This window comes from Berghia stephanieae, chromosome 3 (assembly GCF_034508935.2).
Source record: "Berghia stephanieae isolate SIO BIC M18660-M18661 chromosome 3, UCSD_Bste_1.3, whole genome shotgun sequence".
Taxonomy (NCBI): Eukaryota; Metazoa; Mollusca; class Gastropoda; order Nudibranchia; family Aeolidiidae; genus Berghia; species Berghia stephanieae.
In genome coordinates, this window is record NC_088362.1 from 73084801 (window position 1) to 73096010 (window position 11210).

Here is an 11210-nt window from a genome sequence, read left to right on the forward strand (position 1 = left end):
ATTGTTATCCAAAATGTGTTATTTTTGTTGTATGAAATAGCAGTTTTGAGAATTTCTTACTGGCAAATTAGTCCAAAAATCAAAATTTAGAATGACAATCCAAAGACGTCAAAAATATTTTTTTTAAATAGGCGGTTTGGATTAAAATATACCAACCTGACAATCCAGATAGGAAAAAAAAAAAACAAAACATGTCAGATGTTTTTATATTATTGTTATTATTATTATTATTATTATTATTATTTATTATATTATTATTATTATTATATTATTATTATTATTATTATTATTATTATTATTGTTATTATTTAAAGTGCCTAACCGATCGTATGGCGATTTTCTGTCGTTAACATCAGTAAATCTTTTTGTTTGTTTTTTTACATCAATTATAATGATATAGAGTAGGTACTGCATTTAATTTGTGAAATAAAATTTTCAACAACAAAAAAATGCTTTGTGAACGTATTGAATCCTGAAACCATTTTTTAAAATATGCCTATTTTAAAAGTAAAAGTGCGACAATGTGGTCTAGTGGTATGCAGTGGCGGTTCTAGCCTATTTACAGTGGTGGGGCAAAGATGATTCGGTCATAAATATATATATATATATATATATATATATATATATATATATATATATATATATATATATATATATATATATATATATATATATATATATAATATTTTTTTTTTATTTTATTTATTTATTTATTTTTTAATTAATTTTTTTTTAATTATTATTTTTTTTTCACCTTTAAAAAATAATATTTCAACTACAAATAATCACATTCATAATGAAATGACAATACAAGTAGATTTTAATTATTCCAAACGTAATCAAAACTGAATCACGAAAGAGAATACCACTAAAAAATAAAGCGACGAGACATAATGCGACAACACCTTGACAATACAAGTCCATTTCGTTCACTCGAAAAAATTAAAGATTTGCTTTAATCCCTCAACGGCGAGATTAATATTTCTGTTACATTATTGGTTTTCAGTAGTATGTAGTAACCTTAAAGTTTTAATCGAGAAGCAACAACAGCGATATGACTCGAGTTTCATTCAGAGCTCAAATTGCATTTCACTGCTGTCTTGATGATTAGAGTGATTGTGCCGGTGGTGGTAGTGGTTGGAATAGTGGTAGCGGTGGTGGTGGTGGTGGAGGAGGATGTAATTATGGTAGTGGTTTTGGTGGTGCTGTTGGTTAGAATGATAGTTGTGGAGACGATGACGGAAATGTTATGATGATGTTGATATTGTTTTTATTGCTATTGTAGTACTTGTTGTTAATATTGTTGTTGTTGTTAATGATGAGATGAGATGATGATGATGATGATGATGATGATGATGATGATGATGATGATGATGATGATGATGATAATGATGATTGTGATGACAACGACGATGTCGTCGACAATGATGGTTACCATACGATATTACAAAGTTTATTCAATCTTAGGCTTTCGACAATAAATCATACAATTTGATGACCACATGAAAGTGGGAAAAAAAATGGTAAATGGAACCAAACAATAAACTGATACCATTAATAACCACACAAAAATACAACAATAGTAATACCACCAATACGTACAATAATAATAATAATAATAATAATAATAATAATAATAATAATAATAATAATAATAATAATAATAATAATAATAATAATAATAATAATAATAATAATAAAATAATAATAATGATGATGATGATGATAATAATAATAATAATAATAATAATAATAATAATAATAATAATAATAATAATAATAATAATAATAATAATAATAATAATAATAATAATAATAATAATAATAATAATAATAATAATAACAATAATAATATTACCATCATCATTACTACCACCACCATCATTACAACTACCACCACCGCTACCACTATCACTACCACCATCACCATCATTATTACGTTTCCAATCATTTTTTCTCGTTTAAAAAAAAATTGATATCTATCAAAAAAGTCGAAATTCCGGTCATTTTTTTAAAGGGTAGTTAAAATATCTACGATTTTATTAGCCCTGAAAACTACGATTTTTATTTTCCTATTTCAAGTAGGCAGCTCTGCTATGACAAGTACTCGTATCAGTATCAGTTCCATAGTCAAAATAAGACAAACAAAAACAACGTTTATTTAATCTTAGGCTTTCGCCAATACTTCATACAATACAATTAAGACAAAATAATGTTACGAATTTCTCCTCATGCATTCGTTAGACTATAACAATAACGACCGTGTTATCTTTACTCCTTACCCAACCAACCCCGAGCTTCCCGCCTCTTCATCGCGAACTATCTTATGTATGTATTAGCTTCAGGACGGGCAAGTACGGAATCTGCCCACCCTTCCGTATTTCCTCTATAAGTCAGTTAGAATTCAACTCTCTCCTTTCTCAGAAGAGTATTTCTCGTATACTAATTCAAATGTTGAGCAAACCAAAATGGTGGTTGTATTTTATATATTTATTTAGTCGTGACTTTTGAATAAAAGTGTTTTGTTTTATTATACGGAATACAATAGAAAATTACATTGTTTTGCAAAATTATTTTGTCAGGCAATAAAAATACAGGGGTAATTACTTTAAGAATTAAAAAAAAAAGAACTAACAAATTAATTTGTTAAAAAACAAAACAAAAAACAAAAACAAAAACAACAACAACAAAAAAACAAATAAAAAAACAATTTAAATAAATGAGTTTTGAGAAGCACTAAAGAAAACGAGAAAAAAAAAGAAAAGTTTAAATGGATAAACAAATATATAAAAACAACACAAATCAATACTAAATTGATATAAAATTAGTAAATTAATAAATTTAATTCAATACTGGAACATTCCCAAAGTCATTACATCAATGGTACCAGCACAAGTAAGGCAATAAATAAGAAAAAGTTCGTTTGCCAAAATCTCTATTTAGTTTTCACTGGTTAATAAGGTGGGCTCATTTGAATTAGCCCGACCTAGTACTAGAGAGGCCAGACAGCAAAAATCGGAGTTAGTTCACCGTCAGGCGACGAGACGATGAGATGACGATTTGGGCGGAGTGGAGTGGTTGGGGGGGGGGGGGGGTGTTAAAAAAAAGAACAGGAGCGTATCCTGGTTTATGCATTACGGGGTGCATGGTGATTCGCAATCTATCAAAAATACACACAAATTGATTTCAGTACGAAGTATAAAGTTTACGTAGTAACTTTTGAAATTATCTAATTTAAATTTGATTATTTCGGACCTGGTAATACAGCATATAACTTGAAAAAACAGGCTGGTATTTGCCCACCCTGCCCATTATTACCAGCCGTCCCTGGTGGTATGACACTCGCTTTCGGATCGGTCCGAAAGTCCTGGCACATAGTCCTTGGAAAAGGCTCCTTATTCACATTCCTCAATGTACCAAGGTGTAAAATGAGTATCTGGCTGTTAACATCGTTGTCTCTGTCGGAAAAAATTGCAAATATCGCCTAACCTTCCTAAATGTTACGTGTTGCCGTTGGTCAGGGACCCTTGTAAAACGCTTTGAGCACGTTTTGTGGATATTGCTCTATATAAAAGCTCATTTTTAAAATGCAAACAGGCCAAATTGAAAAATCCCGCGTGTCCGTTTGATTGGGTTCTCGATTCTCAAGCAGCAGGAGACTGACGACGAAGATTGTGCGCCGTGAAACGAAGATTCCCAGTATTACGTAATTAGCTTGACATAATAATTATAGCGTTCTAATTGGTCAGAATCAGCGTGGGTGCGCAACCGGATGCGCGGGTTGACGGAGGTAGGAAACAATAACAAACCCACATGGTTGCCATTACCTCCACCATCATTCTCGCTCACGGTTTGTGGAAAGCACTTCATTACAGGCACGTAATAGTGAATCTAGTTTTTGTTTTGAACATTTCTATTATTATTCGTTGTAAATTGACCCATATTAAAAGAAACATACAAACAAAACAGGCATGACCAGTCACTAACAATGCCGTGTAGTGTGTAGACAGTAACACAGTACGGTGAACATGACTGACACTGGGATCGGAATGTCGGAACCCATGAGTCGTTCGCAACTCTGCCTCACGTATTCATTTAATCAGTCAATTTAATTTTTATTAAGCTTGCGTAAAACATACAAACAAAAAAGACATGACCAGTCACTAACAATGCAGTGTAGTGTGTAGACAGTAACACGGTACGGTGAACATGAATGACACTGGGATCGGAATGTCGGAACCCAGTAGTCGTTCGCAACTCAGCCTCGCGTACTCATTTAATCAGTCAATTTAAATTTCATTTAGCTTGCCTATTCTTCAAGTTTATGATATATTCACTTTTTCTATTTAAAAAGGGTAATCCAAACAGACCATAAAAACAATTTTATAATAAGCCGACTTCAACTTCCATCACTTACGACACGAACTTATTTTGGGTGGTTTTTTTTTAACAAAACCGTTTGACTCAAACTAAAGCTTCGGCATTGGATAAGGAGCGAGGTCCCTGTTGCCATCTTGCTTAGTTTATACAGAGACTGGGTTGCCAGCTTGGCTGTTCTTGATAAATAGTAGTAAATAGCACAACCTTGTGCAATGAGAGAGAGAGAGAGAGATTTTGAACAAAAAACGAATATCTCTCTCTCTCTCTCTCTCTCTCTCTCTCTCTCTCTCTTGCCTTCTCTCTCTCTCTCTCTCTCTCTCTCTCTCTCTCTCTCTCTCTCCCTCCCTCTCTCTCTCTCTTCCTATTTCATCTGTCACACTGTTTGACAATCTTCTTCACCTGGCTCACTTGTACTTGTAATATCGGGTGTAAGGTAAAATTTTCAACAATTATTATTATTTATAAAATGCAGAAACTTTGCAAACAAACCGATAGACTAGATATTAATTCGATTCGAAAAGTGGAACACAAAAGGAGAATTTGCGAATACCCGGTCCAGACATAAGCGTCATGGTCTTATTTATAAAGTGCAGAATCTTTGCAAATAAACGGATAAAATAAGATTAATTCGATTCGAAAAGTGGAACACAAAAGCAGAATTTGCGAATGCCCGGTCCAGACATAAGTGTTATGGTCTTATTTATAAAATCTAGAAACTTTGAAAATAAACGGACAAGATAGAGATTCATTCGATTCGAAAAGTGGAACACAAAAGCAGAATTTGCGAATGCCCAGTCCAGACATAAGCGTTATGGTCTTATTTATAAAGTGCAGAAACTTTGCAAATAAACGGATAAGATAGAGATTCATTCGATTCGAAAAGTGAACACAAAAGCAGAATTTGCGAATGCCAGTCCAGACATAAGCGTTATGGTCTTATTTATAAAGTGCAGAAACTTTGCAAATAAACGGATAAGATAGAGATTCATTCGATTCGAAAGTGGAACACAAAAGCAGAATTTGCGAATGCCCGTCCAGACATAAGCGCTATGGTCTTATTTATAAAGTGCAAATTGAAATAAAGGAGACTAGATGTTTTCGTCGAAAAGTAACAAAAGAATTGCGAATACCTCCAGATAGCGTATAGTATTATAGTAGAATTTTGCAATGGATAATAAGATAATCGATTCGAAAAGTGGAACACAAAAGCAGAATTTGCGAATGCCCGGTCCAGACATAAGCGCTATGGTCTTATTTATAAAGTGCAGAAACTTTGCAAATAAACGGAAAAAACAGATTAATTCTAATCGAACAGTGGAACACAAAGGCAGAATCTGCGAATGCCCGGTCCAGACATAAGCGTTATGGTCTTATTTATAAAGTGCAGAAACTTTGCAAATAAACGGATAAGATAGAGATTCATTCGATTCGAAAAGTGGAACACAAAAGCAGAATCTGCGAATGCCCGGTCCAGACATAAGCGTTATGGTCTTATTTATAAAGTGCAGAAACTTTGCAAATAAACGGATAGACTAGATGTTATTTCGATTCGAAAAGTGGAACACAAAAGGAAAATTTGCGAATACCCAGTCCAGACATAAGCGTCATAGTCCTATTTATAAAGTACAGAATCTTTGCAAATAGACGGATAAAATAGAGATTAATTCGATTCGAAAAGTGGAACACAAAAGCAGAATTTGCGAATGCCCGGTCCAGACATAAGCGCTATGGTCTTATTTATAAAGTGCAGAAACTTTGCAAATAAACGGAAAAAACAGATTAATTCTAATCGAACAGTGGAACACAAAGGCAGAATTTGCGAACAACCGGTCCAGACATAAGCGTTATGGTCTTATTTATAAAATCTAGAAACTTTGCAAATAAATGGATAAAATAGAGATTAATTCCATTCGAAAAGTGGAACACAAAAGCAGAATTTGCGAATGCCCGGTCCAGACATAAGCGCTATGGTCTTATTTATAAAGTGCAGAAACTTTGCAAATAAACGGAAAAAAACAGATTAATTCTAATCGAACAGTGGAACACAAAGGCAGAATTTGCGAACAACCGGTCCAGACATAAGCGTTATGGTCTTATTTATAAAATCTAGAAACTTTGCAAATAAATGGATAAAATAGAGATTAATTCGATTCGAAAAGTGGAACACAAAAGCAGAATTTGCGAATGCCCGGTCCAGACATAAGCGTTATGGTCTTATTAATAAAATGCAGAAACTTTGCAAATAAACGGATAGACTAGATATTAATTCGATTCGAAAAGTGGAACACAAAAGCAGAATTTGCGAATGCCCGGTCCAGACATAAGCGCTATGGTCTTATTTATAAAGTGCAGAAACTTTGCAAATAAACGGATAAGATAGAGATTCATTCGATTCGAAAAGTGGAACGCAAAAGCAGAATTTGCGATTGCCCGGTCCAGACATAAGCGTTATGGTCTTATTTATAAAGTGCAGAAACTTTGCAAATAAACGGATAAGATAGAGATTAATTCGATTCGAAAAGTGGAACACAAAAGCAGAATTTGTGAATACCCGGTCCAGTCATAAGCGTCATGGTCTTGTTTAAATGAAACAATGCCATTTAAAAAAATATATGGTCAATGAGTAATTAAGCTAAATATGCGGAGTTCAGTTAGATAACTTGATCTGTGAATTTTTTTTATAATTAGCTGTTTTTATTCTCCATTATTTACTTTATGTGATTAAGTTTATAATTGAAATACAAACTTTATCTCACTTATCAATGTTTTGCAATAAAGGAGAGTGTGAGTGAACCTGAGCAAAGGAAATTATTTGAGAGAGTGATATTTATCATGCTTTTCAGTTTGTAGTTGAATTCTAGAATGGATTCTTTATAGTTCTCATTGATTGTATGTCAGTGTGTCAGTCTTTAGGACACCGATTACCCTAATGCGGCCACAATTTACAATGTGACGGCCACAAGCCCGTTAAACGCAGAGTGGGGTATTGTTGTTTGCAAGTAATGCTATGGTTTTAATAGGATATCTGTCTCCTATTAAAATACATTCCTGTGTTGGATTTTGGATTAAATTCATGTCTTCTTCGGATTTTGGGATATTTAATTTTCATGGATTGTGATTGTGATTTTCAAGACTATTAATGTAAGTAAATGCCCAAATAGATATTTTTATTCATTTATTCTTTATTTATTTTTTTTTAGTTTTGTTTTGTTTTGAAGCATTTATTATAAGAAATATTGTACATATGCACTTATACACCAAAGACTATATCCTTTCAACTGCTTATTATTATTATTATATTATTATTATTATTATTATTATTATTATTATTATTATTATTATTATTATTATTATTATTATTATTATTATTATTATATTATTATATTATAATTAATAATAATAATAATAATAATAATAATAATAATAATAATAATAATAATAATAATAATAATAATAATAATAATAATAATAATAATAATAATAATAATAATAATAATAATAATAATAATAATAATATAATTAATAAAAGTGCATTGAGTGAAATCCCAATCATGTTTGCCCAAATAAAACTGGCGCTAGAATCCCGACTACCTGTCTAAACGAATGTTGTTTGTACGATACATACTAACTACACGTTCAATACCGGGGGCAGAAAATATACGTTTGGTTTTATGAAATTAAAACAGTAGTCCCACATTGTTCTTTGATGTTATTTGTGGTTGCATTTGCTTTGAAACTTACACATTATATTGTGTTACATTGTTTACAAAATATTTCTGGTACTCGTATGCATGTGTAGTCAACGGACCACCGGTCAATCGTGTTCTTTATTATTTTATTATTAATTTTGGCTTGACATCTTACATATGTGAATTTGACAGGTTGTTATGGATGGTAATTATAACATTAAGTGATTTTTAAACATTTTTACGGCGTTTTAAATGTCTTTCTTGCATTCATTGCCGAGCACCTCCACTTTTCTGTTACTATTTTAACGATCAGCTGATTTTCTCTTGCCTCCCCTTTAATTTCGCGGACTTTTTTCAGAACGAGGCGTGGGAGTGGCTAAAACACGACTTTTATTACAGGTATGTCGATTCCCTACTGTCATCAAAAAGTAGTAGTCCTGCAGATCCATTCGGTCCATGGAGCCGGAGTTTATCCCGGTTTCTGTAGCGTGAAACGGACATTAACAATTGCTTGCTATCTTTATCATTGAACGCTAGTCTATCGCAAAGTGTCGGGATCGATCTCGGTCCCATTGATTGTGAAGCGAATACTCTACCAACTGAACTCAACCACTATTCACAACATTCGCCCTTTACTTTGACTGAACATAGGAAATTGTTCTTAGGCCAAATTGTTGTTTTTCCCCTGTTTGGTAGCCTATCGTTCTCATTCACCTTGACATTCTTAATCCTAGCCCCGCTACATTTTAATTTCATTCAGGCCAATATTTTGTATAGATATATCGATGATGACGTCACACAGGCCTTTGTTATTGTTTTTTGCCATCCATGTAACGTTCAAGGTTACACATAGTTTTATGTGTTGGTCCGTTAAACTTCCGGATGTTAATATTGTGAAATGCTAAGCAAAACGCACACTATCTATACAATTTACTTAATACAATTATTAGCTAACGAATTAGGCACTAAAGGATTACAACATGGAGGATTTGATATAAATGTATATTATTATTAATCTTCAATTGATTTTAACAGATGATTAATCGATGTTTTTCGATTTTGCGTTATTTTTGCTTATTATAAAGCGGCAAGCTCTCACGCCTTCTAAACCTTGTTTATTGCCAATTTAATTATGCATTAAATCCACGATTAATTAAATCTTGCTATAAGTTACACGTCCAGTTTTGTGAAGACGATATAACTTGTAACTAAACTTTGCACAAATAAAGTACAACATCGTTAATATGAATGAAAACTTTTTGGTAAATCCAAGCTATTATCGCAAGCCTTCACGGAATTACACCAAGTACAGACTACTTTTTATAACATCTTCTGGTGATGATGATGATGATGATGATGATGATGATGATGATGATGATGATGATGATGATGATGATGATGATAATAACAATAATAATAATATTAATAATAATAATAATGATAATAGTAATAATAACAATCACAACAACAACAACAACAACAACAACAACAACAACAACAACAACAACAACAACGATAAATAATATATAATAATAATAATAAAATAATAATAATAATAATAATAATAATAATAATAATAATAATAATAATAATAATAAAAAGAACACAAGCACAATAATCCCTCCCCCATTTCTCTCTCTCTCCCCCTCTCTCTCTCTCTCTCTCTCTCTCTCTCTCTCTCTCTCTCTCTCTCTCTCTCTCTCTCTCTCTCCTCCTCGCTCGCTCGCTCGCTCGCTCTCTCTCTCTCTCTCCCTCCCTCTCTCTCTCTCTCTCTCTCACACACACACACACACATAACACACACCCCTCTCTCTCTCTCTCTCTCTCTCTCTCTCTCTCTCTCTCTCTCTCTCTCTCTCTCTCTCTCTCTCTCTCTCTTCGTCTTTTAAAGGGAAAGAATATTTTTTATTGATTATGTCCCTTTATCGGAGACAAAGCGGAAAATATTCTCATACAACAATTAAATTTAAAACGGCTATTATTTTAACGCCATGGATCGATTGTGCTGGATTTTTAATGAACGTCTCAGAACATGGTCTAGTTTTATCCAAATAAAAACTAGCATGGTGCCAGTTTTTTTCTGGGCCGAACCCTAAACCAAGTGGACTATAGGCCTATGTACCAAAACTTGGCAAAGGCATTGTAATAAGGGAAACAACTCTCACTTTAAAGATAAATTTGAAAATATGAGCTAATTTTCCTTTATATATTTCAAATTTCGAAAAGTAAAAATAAAAAATAATAATTTTTTAAAATGATAATAATGTTAAAATTGTTGATAGTCTAATATTTATATAAAATAATATATTATATAACATTTATTCTAGTGGTCTTACTAATGATTAAAATTTATATAGAAACGTATATATTTAACCATTACTATTATCCGGTCAGAGTATCTTACTCGAGGTGTTAATCAAATATATTATGTTTGTTTAGAAGGCAATGTTTCACCATAACAAGTGAAATGAATTGCTTAAATCAATTCGGGTAGAGTCGGGGAAATTCGCCGTCGGGAAATTCGCCACTTCTCACACCCCTCTCTTGAAATGCAAATAACCCATCTTACCTATTATTGGACGAGTCCAAGTGTCACATCATCACTTTGATGCTCTTTTCATCTATTGTTTTTAATCTACCAATCAGCATTTAGTACATTAATATCATGACACAATCGTGTCAATTAACGTCATAGCGTGTCTGTCGTTCTGTGCGCCTGATTCGTCCGAAATCCAACACCCGCCATTCCAAAGTCCTACTTTCACTCGTTGTCATTTTAAGCGTTTTTTCAGCTTAGATCCTTACTCTACAACCTGTTATTTTGATATTGTATGATTTAAACATTAGTTTTGATGTTCCCATCATTTGCAATAGTTAAAAATATTCGTTTATTTTTTAATTGAGGGTCCCAATGATAACACTGCTTTCGGGGAAATTCGCCACTAGTATCGGGGAAATTCGCCGTTCTAATTGGGGACATTTGTCGCTCTGTTTTGTCGAAATATTATTAATTAAATGTTTAAAGGGGCATGATGATATTTTGACCGATTATTATTTAATAGATTGGTGATGCAGTGTCTAGGTAGCGTTCATAGTGCATAAAATTTACATAATGAGGATAGTAATGATTATTAGTAATTT